The sequence below is a fragment of the Monodelphis domestica genome, chromosome 3, assembly GCF_027887165.1.
Source record: "Monodelphis domestica isolate mMonDom1 chromosome 3, mMonDom1.pri, whole genome shotgun sequence".
Taxonomy (NCBI): domain Eukaryota; kingdom Metazoa; phylum Chordata; class Mammalia; order Didelphimorphia; family Didelphidae; genus Monodelphis; species Monodelphis domestica.
Genome location: NC_077229.1, coordinates 378,649,663 through 378,665,317, shown reverse-complemented (window position 1 = coordinate 378,665,317; position 15,655 = coordinate 378,649,663). Strand labels below are relative to the sequence as shown.

The 15,655-nt window shown below is 34.1% G+C and overlaps 1 pseudogene; it reads right to left on the bottom strand.

Moving 5' to 3' along the window:
- Positions 1–4,225: 4,225 nt before the first annotated feature.
- LOC100020070 (probable mitochondrial glutathione transporter SLC25A39) lies at positions 4,226–5,173 on the bottom strand (annotated as a pseudogene).
- Between the last annotated feature and the right edge of the window lie 10,482 nt (positions 5,174–15,655).

Genomic DNA, 15,655 nt, shown 5'->3' with positions numbered 1-15,655 from the left:
TAGTGGAGAAGAGTGACTAAGAGTTGGTGAGGTCAAAGGCTCTAGATATGATTAAATGGCAACTGGAAGGAGGGGCTGGAAGAAATGATGACATCCAAGTTATAAAATCCTGATGAAATCAGTCTGTGGGTTTGGTAAATTTCCAGAAATATCACAAGGCCTGCTCAATTAAGGAGATCATTGGGGTCAAGGTAGACCCTTATAATAACAGATCTAAGCAACCCTAATCAAGTCAAAAGTTATTATTGAAAGGAAAATAATTTCTGTAATATGCAAAAAAAAGAGAAACTAAAAGAAATTGGGTGAAGAAGTAAACAGGAATTGAAAAAAGGAAAAAAAAGATTATGCAAATCTTATTTTAATGGTGCTAATGATGATTCTGTGAAGGAAGAAGGATATTCTTTAAAATGAGATGAGGACCACAAAATGATGGAAGAAGGGAAATGATTAAATAATTGTATCTCTTTCCTACATTTCAGACCCTGTGCTCAGTACATTTATACATATAACATTTGATTGGTACAACAACCCTACACATATATATATTTTAAAGGAAGAGAGGCTATTAATAAATTTAAAACTACATTTGCAAATACTGACCTAATAAATAAAAAGAAACCCACAGTAAGCACAATAGAGGAAACTAAAAATTAGAACATATGCATAAATTAAAAAAAAAACAACAGATATTATAAACAAATATATTTTAGACTCTCCAGAGTAGAAAAGGCTTATGAAGTTTTTCAAAAATAAAAACATCAAACATCAAATGGCTACTTCAATAGATATTAAAAGGATTTTAAGAAATTAAAATATTTATTTATTTAAAACATCTTGCAAAAATCTGGCATAGAAATATCTCTTCTTTTAGTTATAATAAAAAGTATCAAAATTCAAGCAAGCATTCTATATAATGAGAATACAGTAGAACTTTACACAAAAATACAGGAGCAAAGAAGGCACATTTATTCTGTCATTATGTGATATAATTCTCAAAAATTACTAGTAGTGGTGACAAAAGAAACAGCAACACTTCTATAATGGTGCTGATCATTATTGACATAGAATATGCTAGAACAGTGATGGTGAACCTTTTAGGGACTGTGTGTAGTGCTGTGCCCTTCCATGCCCCCAGAAACTGTGTGCTATGCCATGACCTTCCACAAAGTACTGGGAACACCCTGCCCCCCTTACCCACAAAGTGGAGGTAGGAAGTCCTCCCATTGGGCTACTGGGTAAAAGGGTGGGTGAAGTGAAAAAATGTCCTCAGTGTATGTGAATAGGGAAAGGGAGTGGCAGGAATACCCTGCTCCCCTCCAGTTCTGCCACCTTTGAGTCACCCATTTTACCCCAACGTACTTCCAATGGGATGGTGGGCAAGACTGACTCTAAAAGAAAAATAAAATCAGTTAAGAGAAAGGCACAATTTTCTCTTGTTTCTGAGGGAGCAGGAGATCTGAGGGTCTGTGTAAGTCTCACTGTCAAGAGGGTCTGACAGCTGACTTCAAAGAGTTTGGATTCAGATACTTGTTAAAGAGGTTGGAGGAGCTAAAGACATTGATTTAGATCAGATAGAAAGATAGAGAATTTAATCTTAGATAGTCAATGTAGGTTAATTAGGCCTGTTTTGCTGGGCCAGAAGGTCTTGACCAAGAAAGCAGTTAAATTTAGGATTTATTAGAGATTTTTGGTATAAGGATTAGATTTTTAGGTATATTTATATGATATAAGAGCTATAATCTCCAATTTCTTACCTCCTATTTTCTATACCTACCTCTCCTCATAATAAATAAGTGTTGGTGGTTTACCAAACTGATCTCCAGTCTTTTATCACAATATTATTTACCCCTACTAATGTGAAAAAAAATGTCATTAGGCACAATGGAGAGGAGGAAGGGAGCAATACTACCTTTCTAATAATGAACTCCATGTGCCCTCTTTGGCATGTGTGCCATAGGTATACAATCACAGTCCTAGAGTATCTGCAAATTTACCAATTCAGAAAATTGCTTCAACAATGTTACAGGCTACACAATTAACTCTCAAAAATAAACACAAATATATAATAGTAACAAAATACAAGTTTCAATAATTAAAAAAGGGAAAGCCTAATTTTGATAACTAGATGCCTAAATTATCTTTCCAATCAATATAACAAAGCACATGGAACCCTTTTCCCATATTCAGTTAAAAACTGCTCTTTAAATGAATGAAGAATAAGAAATAGTTTGGAGAAATAATCTGTTCTCAAGGCTGGAGCAAGCCAATATAATAGAAATAAAGATACTACAAAAATTAACATACAATTTTTATTGAGTACAATCACACAAGACTCAGTAAAGAAACAAAAAAAAATTTGGAAAAGTAAAAGATCTAGAATATCAAGGAAAGCAATGAAATGAATTAGAAATTGTTAGGATTTTAACTCTCTGAAGAATATAAATTAGCAGGTTGAAAAGAGTAAAAGGATATCATATGGCAAGTCACCTAGCTGGTTGTGAATTTGCTGGTCGTCTCAGAGCCCATGGGTGAGCTGCCCCACCAGTGTAGTCTGAAGACTGGGAATTTCTCCTTCTTTGTTCTCTAATTTATAACTCTGGTGATGTCACTCCTTCTGAGGGTGCTTGGTTGGACAGACGACCTCAGTCTCATTCAGAGGCTAGTCTTTTGGATACCAGGAGTCATATAGGTGGGAATGATATCCAAATGAATTCAAATGAAATTTCAAATTTTTCTTCTTAAAAAAAAGGGGTACAAATTTATATTTAATTCATACAAACCCTTCTATAATTCTTTGGGAGATTAACTTGTTGGTATTCCCAATGAACCCACCCATATATAATATCTATACATTTCATGATTGTCTAGGATGCATATGGTTCAAAGATATTATAAATTTCATGAAGGGTCTATCAACATTTGGGTAGTTCTTAATATATTAAAAAATGTTAATAGACACTGAAAGGAAATACCAGAGGAAATTTCCCTCCTTTTTGGCACAATAAATTAACAGTGCATAGGAACTACAGAAGTAGATAGAGGACCCAAACTTCCACAGTTCAGTTCATTATAAACAAAGATTCACTCAGAGTCTCATGATATAGGGTTTGATTTCTGGGTACATCCTCTTTTGCTGTCATCTTTTTAATCTCTCTCAGTCATGATGGTCTTTACAGCATCTGCTCGAGGGAATCTACTTTTCTAGCTGAGGTTATTGACAATATCTTTCCCTAAAATTGCTTTAAAAAAGATCTTGGTCTATGGACCTTTAGGAAAACTTCATAATCCTCCAACCAGAGGATGAGATACTGGTCAGGATCTAACCCTACATTAAATCACACACATAACCTGATAGTAACACATAATAATATTCCAAAGCAGTGAATACTCTATTACAACAATAGACTTGGTAAATGATGGATGTCTAGATCTTGAATATATATCAGAGACTTGAAGTATATATATATACATATATATATATATATATATATATATATATATATATATATATATACTTGCTGCTCACCTAAAATTTTCCCAGTTTCTTATGTTGATCCAAAATATAATAAAACATATATAAATATATATGTATATATATATAATAAGTCTTTGATACACACTAAAGATCTAATGGAGCTAGTTTATATCCTACAACTATGTAAGTCAGGTGAAAAAATATTGAAGTTACCCAAATCCTAACAAGAAAGAGAGAACTGTAATCAAGATTTCAAACTGTAATATGAAATAGTAGTCATCAAAGCCATCTAGTATTGCTTATTATGAAGGAAATTGGGCTCAGATTAACATTCTATAACATATTGTGCAATTAATATTATTGTTTTTTACAGCAAAGCTTCACTATCTTTGGATCCAAATGATTCAACAAGGGGTATATTGAGACAAAACAGGAGCAGGGGGTGGGGTAAGGTCTAGAGGAAAAAACAAGGGGCCAACAGGAGAAAACAAGAAGTTTGGTCTGTAGGAAAGGAGGAGAAAATATTTGCATGGAGAAAGAGGGGAGTTCCGTTCCCTGCATGGTGCCCTAGTATTGTCAGGTAGGAGAGAGGGACTGAGTAGTCATCTCACTCTTGCTGCGACAGGTCAGGCCCTGCCCTACCACCCACCACAGGGTAAGGAAAGTTTGTGTAAATCTCCTCTCCCAACGGAGAGTCAGAGATGGTTTCCTTGGGAGATTGGTATCTTCCATTTCTCTCCCAGACTCCCCTCAGGGTCCCCGGGGGCAATTTTCCAAGTTCAATCTCCGGAAAAAATTTTTGCTAAATTCGTAGGTGCTGATCATAACGGCACAGGAGGGGGATGCCTTGATGATCCATGGGAGGAAGCCTGCAAAGGGTCCTCTGGCCCCAGACTCAGCCTGAATCTGCTGGAGCAGCAGCCAGGTGGAAGTGGAGCATGGAGATGTCACTCTCAGGGCTCCCAAGCTTCCAAGCTCCATCTGATGCTGAGTTTTCACCACATCTAAAGGCAGTGTGAGCACAGCAGCCACTGTTCCTGAGAAGGCTCCAGACACAAAGTTGATGCCGACTGAAGTCCAGTCCTTGGCTACCATCTTACAGAGCCATACCTTCACTAACTCATAGTTAAACCAGTACAGAGATGAGAAAGGCACATGCTTTAACAAAGTGGCACCACAGCCAAGCCACAGAGAACTTCAGCTGCCCTGGGACATGGCTGCCCGGAAACAGCCCCCACATTCACGGTAGGACAGATGCTGAGTCTGAAGTTTTGTTCTCACCAGCTTCAGGGGGCTGATCACAGTCACAGTACCCAGCACCGGCTATAGCCCCTGCCACCATGGGTGCATAGAGGTCAGAAGTCATCACCAGAGTTGCACGGAGGTCACTCTACAGGGTCCTGGTACCCTCCTGCAGTGCCGACTAATCTTCACAAAATCATCCATGGTGCTCGTGAAGTAGGTGGGATTCTGGTACCAGACAGCACATCAGGAGCCATTCTTACACAGATAGAGGGGCTCGAGGATGCCATTGCAGTAAAATATACACCTCCCACTAGTGGGAGAAGGATGCTGGGACTGTAGTCGGACCTTTACCACATCCAGTGGGGTCATAAAAATGGAGGTAACTAGGGCTCCTGTGCTTGATGCCATCATCTGCTGCTAGAGGCTTATGCCCCCAGGTGCCTTCTCTGCCATTACACTGTCTCTTGCCTGCCCATGCCGTGCTGAGTCTAGGTGTCCTTGTGCTGTCGCCGCCAAGAGAACCCATCCTCGTAATGGGGGGGGGAGTAGCTCTAAGAGCCCCCCCCCATCTTCAGGCTCCTGGCTCCCTCCAGGATTGCACAAAAGATTTAAATGAATATGACATAAATATATAAAATATATTATTAAAAATAGACAAAAAGCCTAACATATCTCCCATAACCATGTATATGAGAGACAGAGACAGAGAGTAACATGAAGTAAAATAGATATCTTTGACTATGTAATAGTCAAAAGGTTATATAAAAGCATAGTTAATGTACTTAGAGTAAGAAGGGGATCATTTGAATAGGAAAACCATAAGAAAATTTCTAAGTTTAATATCAAAGAAATGAAAATTGAGATACATACATATATAATACATATATTATTTCCACATCATGTGGGTTAGAGTGTGATACTCTTGTGATCTAGAAAATCCACATAAATTCTTTTGATCCTCCCATCATACCAGAGGAGATTTTTTTTATTCTTTTATGTTTATAGTGCCTTCTTGTAAAATGTACGCTATGTATGTAGTCAACATATTGATGTCATATAATACTATAGGTTTTATTCAATTCATTTCTGAGTTTCTAAACATTTTCTGTGTCATCTGCTGACTTTCACACAACCTCTGCAGCTTTTACAAAACTTCCAAAAATCAGTTTTTTATTTTGATCTAAAAAATAACAGAACTGCAGTGGGGGATGCTATAATGTAGAAGAGATATCTTTATAAACCTATTATATATAGACATAGATTTAGATATAATGAAATATATTGGAATTGTATCAGAAACAAAATAGCATTCACTAACTGGAGAGTGGCTAGCAAATTGTAATGTTTTATTGTGACTGAATATTCCTGTGCTCTAAGAAAAGAAAAACATGATATACATATATATAATTATATAGATATATGAATAGATATAGATATATATAACTATGGAAAATTTACATAAATTTTGCATACTGAATTAAGCAAGTCCTAGAAATAATATTCAATAACAACAATGTAAATAAAAACAACCAAGCAATTAAAAGTAGATTTTGAGAAATTTTAAAAATACACATGGTTCAAAGGAAAATGTCTCTTCTCTTTTACAAAGATGTTAGTTACATGTATCTTTCATATTTTTTATCTTTTCATGCTTTCTGATGCAGTGATCAGTTACTCTATTTTTTCACATTTCTCTTTACTCTCTAAAAATAATATTCATAATATAATAATAGTTCTCTAAGATAGGAAGGGGATGTAGTAGGTAGTAATGTTAAAAAGCAAAAGACATTTAAACATTTCAAAGAGTTAATTTTTATAATGTGCTTGGTTGAGCATCTTTGAACAAATGCAAAATGATATCATCATTAGTTCAAATGAGCAAAGAAGCTATTTCTTACTTTGACAAATGAATAATATTTACAAAGACTAGGTTGTCTTGATCTGTTTCTTTTCAAATATGTCATTAGCAAACTCTTTCCAAGTGTGAAAGTCACTGTGGAATTTAAAAATTGTGGTTTTTTTACTAGTTTAAATTCTCTCTGATTACATATATAGAATGAATTATGACTATAAAAATGCAACAAAGTCTGAACTTTAAAAAATTGTAAGGGCACATCCTGGGTTCCTCCCTAGACTTGTGAAAAAGGTACTATATCTGTTGGGGGGGGGGTGATTAGGGTGGGATACATGAGGAGTTTAAAACTGAAATGGCAGGTAATCGTTCATAAAAAGTTTACCAAGGGGGACAAAGTACTTGTTAAATTTTAAATCTCTTGATAATTTTAACAATGTTTCCCCCAAATTAATGAACAGGAAGTAGAAATCACAATAGTTAAGATGTCAAACTATTCAAAGAACTTACATTTTCTTCTTTTCTCTTCTCTTAAAGGAAGGAATAAGGCTAAAATTTATCATTAATAAAAATGCTTTGGATTAATTCCATATTTAAGAATGAATATTTGAAAATGAGATAGAATGCTTAAAACCCAATTAAAGCAAATAGAAAAAAGAGAAAAATTTAAGAAAAAATAGAATTAATATTTTTCTATTTCTCTTTTTTACACAAACAAAATTGAAATCAAATAAAGTGAAAAGGGTAAAACTAATAAATCATAATCTTAATATAAGAGCAAATGAGTCACCTAAATAATAGAAGTAAAAGATGCACATATTTTAAGAGGTATTTTCAAATAATGAAAAATTGTAAAAAAAACCCTTAAAAATTGATAAAGCTAAGAAAATTAATGGAGCAAAGAAAGTGCCTAATAAATAATTTAAATTTCATAAGAAGAAATGAGACAAAATTAAAGCTAAAATGAATCTGAGAAAAATTCAAGTGAATAAGGTAGATTATTTAATTAAAAAATTATTGATAATATCAATAGACACAAGTTCTGCTTACTACAGAAGAATCTATAATTATACACTAATCAAAACATCTGGAAATACAGGCAAAAGTATAACAAACCTCAAAGAGATATTATATATAAATATAGATATACCAGTCCTGAAGGTGATTGTAGTATTCTGATATAAATTCTATAATTTTGGAAAACTTAGAATGCTAAATATATATATATATATATATATATATATATACATATATATATACATATATATGCACAAGAAATATAAAGGGAAGTTGTCAAGTTGTCATAGATATTATGAAAAACATATATAACTGAAAATTCAAATGATTAAAAATAAAAACAATATTTAACTTATATACATATATAATAATTAAAATTATATTAAAATAAGAAATATATTAGATGCTATATAAATTATTTATGCTATCATTAGGACCAAAAAATTTTCAGGGACAGAAATACATTATTAGAAAAACACACTATACAATTCTCAAATTAATAATCGTGTATATTTAATGAAGGATAAGCACACTAAAAATCTCTTCATACTTTATGATGACAAAAGATTGATTTTTCCATTAATCAGATATAATTTATTAAGCATCTAATTTGTTCCAGACACTGTGAACTACTGGTAATGCAAATGAAAGCAATGAATAAATACATAAATAAATCAATAAAAAACTACCTACTCACAAGGAGCTCACACTCTAATTGAGGAGACAATATGCAAGTAACTATGTATAAACCAGGCAGATTCAAGATCAAATGATAATCATCAACAGAATTAAGTAATTAGAGTTAAAGATCAGGAAAGTCCTGTATATAGCCTTAGTCAAGGAAATATCACTACTGCTTCTATTTCCCAAGGAGATAAGAGAAAGAGGAGAAATATCCATGTTTATAGCAGCTCTCTTTGAGTGACAAAGAATTGGAAACTGAAAGAATGACCATCAATTAAGGGATGGTATATGATTGTGATGGAATACTACTGTGTCATAAGAAACAGTGAGCAGGCTAATTTAAAATTTTAAAAATAATTTAAAAACTTGGAAAGTACTACATAGAATAATGAACAGTGAAATGAATAGAATGAAGAGAACATTATACACAGGTACAGAATTCATCCTGGAAGAATAAACTGGAAATATTAATTCTAGGTTGCGAACCGAAAGTTAAAAATAAAAACTTAATTTGTATGAAAATGTTGGTCTCCTGGATAATATCTTCTTAGATGTGGGGAAAGAGATGAGTGACTGGGACACATGTGGATGGAATTTATTATGAAAAAAATTTAGTTAAACATGTAGTAAATTTATGATTTCATTTATGTACAATCTTTTTAAATGTGGAAATGCTTATTTTACTTAGTTTTGTATTAAAAAAAGAAATATTGGGTAAATGGAATAGATTAAGTACTCAACACACTATAGTAAATGACCATAGTTACCTTCTAGTTCACAAATCCAAAGATCCAAACTTTTGGAAGAAGAATTTACTATTCAGCAAAAACTACTGGGAAAACTGGAAAATGGTTGGCAGAAAGTAGACACAGATCAATATTTCACACCACATACCAAGTAAAGTAAAAATGGATACTTGATTTATCAAAAAACAGGGATGCCTTAAACAAATTAAGGGAGTCCAAAATAATGGATCTCTTCAATCTATAGAAAAGGTGAGAATTTATGTCGAAATAAGAAACAGAGTACATTATAAAATGCAAACTATATGATTTTAATACATTAAATTAAAAAGATTTGGCTCAAATAAAACCAAACCAACATTAAAAGTGAAACAAGAAACTGTTAAAAATATAGTAAATGCTTATAACTAAGACTTCATTCTCAAATATATAAAGTAGTGAGTTAAATTTATAACAACAAAATAATTTCCATGTCTAGGAATGATCAAACAATATTGATAGGTAATTCTCTTATGAAGAAATTAAAACTTTCTATAATCATATGAAAAATGCTCCAAATAACTAGTAATTAGAGAAATGCAACTAATTATCCTATAGTACTAATGCCTGTAAACAAGTTCACAAAGTAATAGTATATACACATATGATAGAAATGGTGGATTTAAATAAGCCAAATAATTGAAATAAATAAATAAGCCAAAAAAAGTTGTTGTTGCTACTCTACCTGACAAGAAAGAAGTTGTGACTCTGCTGTGACTCTATTCAATAAAGTGGTCACCTCGGCCAGAGTTTTCTTTACACCTGGTAAGAAGGGAACAAAAGCAGCAGCTCCCCCAGGAAAGAAGCAAAAATGGGAAAGGTCCTAAAAAAAGAGGGCAGCCAATCTTAAAAGGACAGCAAAGATAAGGAGGATGAAGAATTTGAGTCTTCCAAAGACACAAAAGTGGGAGCAGCTCCAGACAAGCAAGACTATGAGGATGAGGAGGAGGATGAGTAAGAGGATAGTGATGAGTAGGGGGATTACTTTGAAGAAGCTATGAATTCCATCCCTGCTAAAGTGAATATTGTTTTTTGTAGAGTCTGCTGGGAAAGCAGAGAAATCCAAAGAAGAGGTGGAGGAAGATAATAAATAGGAGAATGAAGATAAGGAGAAGGAGGATGACAAAGGGAAGGAGGAAAAAGAAGAGAAGGATATCCCCTGTCAAAAGAGCCCCAAGAAAGAGGAAAAAAAAGAAATGGTTAAATAGAAAGTCCCCAAAGTCAAGAAAAATGTAGTTGGAAGCTGAGATATATACAAATTTGCTTCTTTTCACAGGTAACCTGAATTTCAGCAAAACATCTTCCCATATAAAAACTGGAATCACGGAACTTATGGCTATGGATGTCATCAGTGGTGCCACCAGGAAGTTTGGCTACATGGAATTTGAATCTGCTGAAGACATGGAAAAGATGAACTAAGGGGATCCAAAGTGCTCAGCTCTGAAATGAAGCTGGAAAAATCAAACAAAAACAAGAATGATCCAGTGCAAGGATGCTCTTTAAGATTAATGTGCTTAAATAAGTAATTCAGGAGGAGCCCAAGGAAGTATTTGAAGACTTTATTGAGGTCAGATTTACATGCACTAAGGATAGAACACTCAAAGGAACTGCTTATATTGAATTCAAGATAGAACCAGATATGGGTGGGACTATGGAAGAAAAATTGGAGGTGGAGATTGATGACCAGGCACTCATTTTGGACTAAACAAGGGATAAAAATCAAGGACTAGAGTACTTGGTAGGTAGGGAGGACAATGTGTGGAGTAGGAACAACAGAAAGCAGTCAGATTCCACAAGACACTGTTGCTGAACAACATTGCCTATGGCCCTCAAAGAAATTTTGTAGGAAAGGTTTGAAAAGACCACATCCATCAGTCTGCCCAAGAACAAACAAGGCTTGTACAAAAAAAGTATGCTTTCATTGAATTTGCCTCAATGGAGGATAGGAATGAACTTTTGAATTCCTCTAACAGCATAGAAATAGAAGGCAGAGCCAACTGGCTGGAGTTGAAGGAACAGAAGATAGCAAATACAGCCCCAAGGCACCAAGGTTAAAACACATTGTTTGTCAAAGGCCTGTCCAAAGACATGATAGAAAAAAACATTAAAAAATTTTTTCACAGCTTGTTGGATGCCAGAATAGTCACAGACAGGGAGCCTGGGGTTTGGGGAAGGTTTCAGTTTTTTGGACTTCAACTCAGAAGAAGAAGCAAAAGGTGTAAAAGAGAATATGGAAAATAGAGAGATGCATGGAAACAAAATCATTCTGGAATGGGCAAAGCCCAATGAATTAGGAGTTTAAGGGGCATGATGTGGCTCCAGTGATCATGTAGGCTTTGGAGGCAAAGAAGTTGGCAGAGGAGGCCAAGGAAACTACAGACCAAGGAGGAAACTGAATGTTGGGGTGGAGGAGACAAACAATCCAAAAGGAAAGAAGGCAAAATGTGAATACTTTCTCCCCATTTTTTCTCCTACCATCTGAATGGATTATGTAATTTTTGTTCTGGCTTCTAGTCATTTAAAGAACCTTCTGAGAACATTTCAAGAAAAAACACAATAAGAAGAATGTCTTCTTTTGATAAAACAACAACAACAACAAAAAAAAAAAACTAGATTCCAAATCAAGAGAGAGAGGGTTTTGTTTTTGACTGGATGAGCTTTTCATATAAACTTTTTGGAGAGACAGGTGATAGAGGTGGGAGTTAATATTTTTGACTATGAGTTGCCTTGAGTTTATAATGTTAAATCTCATCCACAAAACCAACTTTCTAACAAAAATCTGTCATGATTTCTATTCCATTTAAAAAAATTGAATTAAACTTGCTGAATTAAAACTATATATCATTACTTTCAATTTAGTGCATGGCTGGGGGATAGAAGCAGCATAGCTAAGTGGCTCAGTGAATTGAGAGCCAGGCCTAGAGATAGCAGATCCTCTGTTCAAATCTGGCCTCAGATATTTCCTTACTGTGTGACCTTGAGCAAGTCATTTAACTTTCATTGCCTAGCCCTTACTAATCTTCTTCTTTGGAACCAATTCATGGTATTGATACTAATACAAAAGGTAGTGTTTTAAAAATCAATTAAGCAATTGCTATTTTCAAGGCACTTTGAACAATACAAAGGATAATGTGAAGGTAGAGAATTGGAAGATGAAATCAATATCATCCCTATTTTCCCAGTCTTACAAATTAACATAGAATATAAGATATACATACCAAACATTTTGATACAAATCAGATAGAAGATGAAAAGGAAAAGTTCAGATGAAGTTCAGTGATCTCTTTAAATAGGTGAAAATTATTTTCAGGTGGTAAGATGGGATCAAAGAAGAGGGAACTCTAAATTATTTTTTGAAGAAAAAAGAATTTCAATGATTCATGAATAGGGAGAGAGTATTGAACTTTTAATAAATTCCATGAACAGAAACACAGCAATATGGGAAGAGACTGCAATTGAAGGTGAGTTGTACAATTTGTCTAGACTATAGAGTGAATGAAATGGTGAATAAGATGACAAATCTCGAGAGATATAATAAACAAAATTTCTTGAAGTCTATAAATAACAGACTAGTGTCATAGAATCTCAGCTATAAAGCCAAAAGTTATCTCAGAAATCATTTTGTATAATTTCTTCAATTTCCTTGAGAAGGTGATAGGCTTTATCTAGTTCTTGCTGACAGTGAGTAGCAAAGGTAGGAATTTTGAATGCAGAATTCAATATTCCTTCCACTAAACTGGTGTTTTTGGTCCTGGAAACCAGTGAGGGCTTTTAAAACCAAAGTTGTTGTATAGTTAGAGTGATTAAATTGAGAATATCAATTAATAGATGATTATAATAGGAGAATTAAAGAAATTCAAGATCATATAACTAAAAAGGAAGTTATTAGTATAGATCAAGCAAAAAAGTGAAATGATGGTTGGTGATGGTGAAAGTGATAATAGTCAAACCCCACAGGGCTTGTTAAGTAATGGAATATTGGGGAGATCAGAAAGGGAAGGAAAAGGAGAGAAAAGAGTCAAATATTATTGCAGGGTTACTAAATTAGATCCTTGAAAGAGAGCCTTTAAATTTTCCAGAGAATTCAAGTAATTGTCGCAAATAAATATCCTAAAATGTTATTAAAAGTTATTTCTAAAAACAATTAATAGTTTAAAATTTAATAAATTAATATATATTCCTCATAAAACATGCTTCTGGGTTTAGGGTGGAAGGAGCATTATCTTCTACTTTCCCTCCCAATCAATTAATAATTCTACTAGCTTTTTAAGGACCTATTCTGTCCCAAGTACTGTGCTATGCTATAGGGATAAAAAGTAAAATTTCAATTAACCCCTATAATAAGGTAGATTTTATTCAACTAGAAAAACCAATGTTCACATATACAAATACAAAGAGTATTTCTAGAATCTCCAACACTGTTCCCCCAATGATTGCAATGAGCACTGCCATAAGAATCCTGATGACTCAGATCCCAGGGTAAAGGCTGCAACCAGTATTAAATATCTTGATAACAAGATGGGAAGTCCAGCTACCTTCCACCTCCATGCCTTCACCTAGACCTTAAGCTTCTGCTGCCAGCTGGGGAAGACCTGAGGTCAGGGATCATTAATATTCCATCAGCCTAATCTAGTCCATTAGGAGATCAGAAAAGAAGCCCCTTCAGGACAGAATAGCCCAAACCCACAGATCTAGCAAATAAACAGAGGAGCAAGAACATAGTCAATGACTGGGGGATTGGGAGAATATGAGCAAACAACAACAACAACAATAAAAAGAAGTTACAATCAACAGCTTCTATCCAGGTATTGAACAATGAGCAAATGGAACAGAGGAAGACCAAGTAACACTGAACAAAAATACAGTAAATTCAGCAAATTGGACTCAGGCTTTGGAGAACTCAAAACACAATTAAAAAAACAATTAAGAGAGGCTGAAGACAATTGGAAAAAGAACTTAAAAATCAATATAAGTCATCTGGAAATAGAGGCACATGAACTAAAACAAGAAAATAGTGTCTTGGAAGCCAGAAATGACCAGCTTCAAAATGAGACAAAGAAGGTGAAAGATCACCTACAAAGAAAAACAGACCAGAAGGAGAAGGATGACCAAAAAGCCAGGTATGAAATTCAGTCATTAAAAATTAGGATCCTACAACTAGAAGCAAATGATTTCACAAGGCAGCAAGAGTCTAAAAAACAAAACCAAAAGAATGAAAACATTGAGGAAAATATGAAACACTTCATTGATAAAATTATAGACATGGAAAATAGATCCTGAAGAGGCAATAAAAGAATTATTGGACTCAGAAAATCATGACAAAAGAAAAATTCCTGGACATCATTCTACAGGAAATTATCCAAGAAAATTGCACAAACATTCTTGACCAAGACGAAAAAGTAGAGCTTGGAAGAATCCACAGACCACCTCCTTCATTTAATCCCCAATTGACAATACCAAGGATTATTATAGCCAAATTCAAGAACTACCAGGCAAAGGAAAAGATACTGAAAGTTGCTAAGAATAAACCATTCATGGATCATTAAACCACAGTTAGGATAACACAGGTCCTAGCTGAATCCACACTGAAGGACTGGAAGGCATGACATATGATATTCCAGAAAGCAAGAGACCTGGGTCTACAACCAGGAATCAAATACTGAGCAAAACTGACTATATTCTTGCGGGGGAAAGTATGATTATTTAATGAAATAGAAAACTTCCAAACATTTATAAAGAAAATACCAGACTTAAACAGAAAATTTGATGCCCAAATATAGAACTCAAGCGAATCACCAAAAGGCAATTAAGAAAGGGGGCAACAAACAAACAAACAACTTTTTGTAAGGGACCCAGGAAGTTCAAATGGTTTGTATTCATATAAGAAAAGATGATATTGGTAGCTCCTAAAAATTGTTATCATCATCAAGATATCTAGAAGAAGTACACTTAGAGGAACTAGTGACAAACTGTTTAGAAAAAATATAAATATGAATAAATATATATATATATATAAATGAGGGGTAAAAAAGAGGGCAATACTAAAAGAAAAGGGAAAATAAATAAAATTAGGTAATTTTATATTTCATAAAGAAGTGCATGGGGAGAGGGGAAAAGAATACTAGTGCAATGGAAAGCTAAAAGAGGTTGGAGACAATCTCCAAGAAAATTTTAATCATTACAATGGAAAGAGTCAGAAAGATTCAAATGGAAAGAAAACCTCCAACTCCAAATTCAATCATCATCATCATCATCAACACCATCAACACTATCAGCATCATCATCAATATCATCAACATCAACATCAACAACATCCTCATCAACATCACTGTCATGAACAACTCCAACACCAATGTCATAATCATCAACATCATCAATATGCACATCAACATCATCAGTCACATTATCTTCATCAACAACGACAACATCAATGTCATCAACATCATCATTATAATGATCAACATCAACATTTAACTATCCATCTTTTCCTGGCCCAGGAAAGATTTTTGCTGGGTTGCCTAACCTAATAGCATACTATGAAGAGTACTGAATGAAAGCCTGAAGACCTAAACTCTAGGTTTGAGTGCCATTATGTATCCT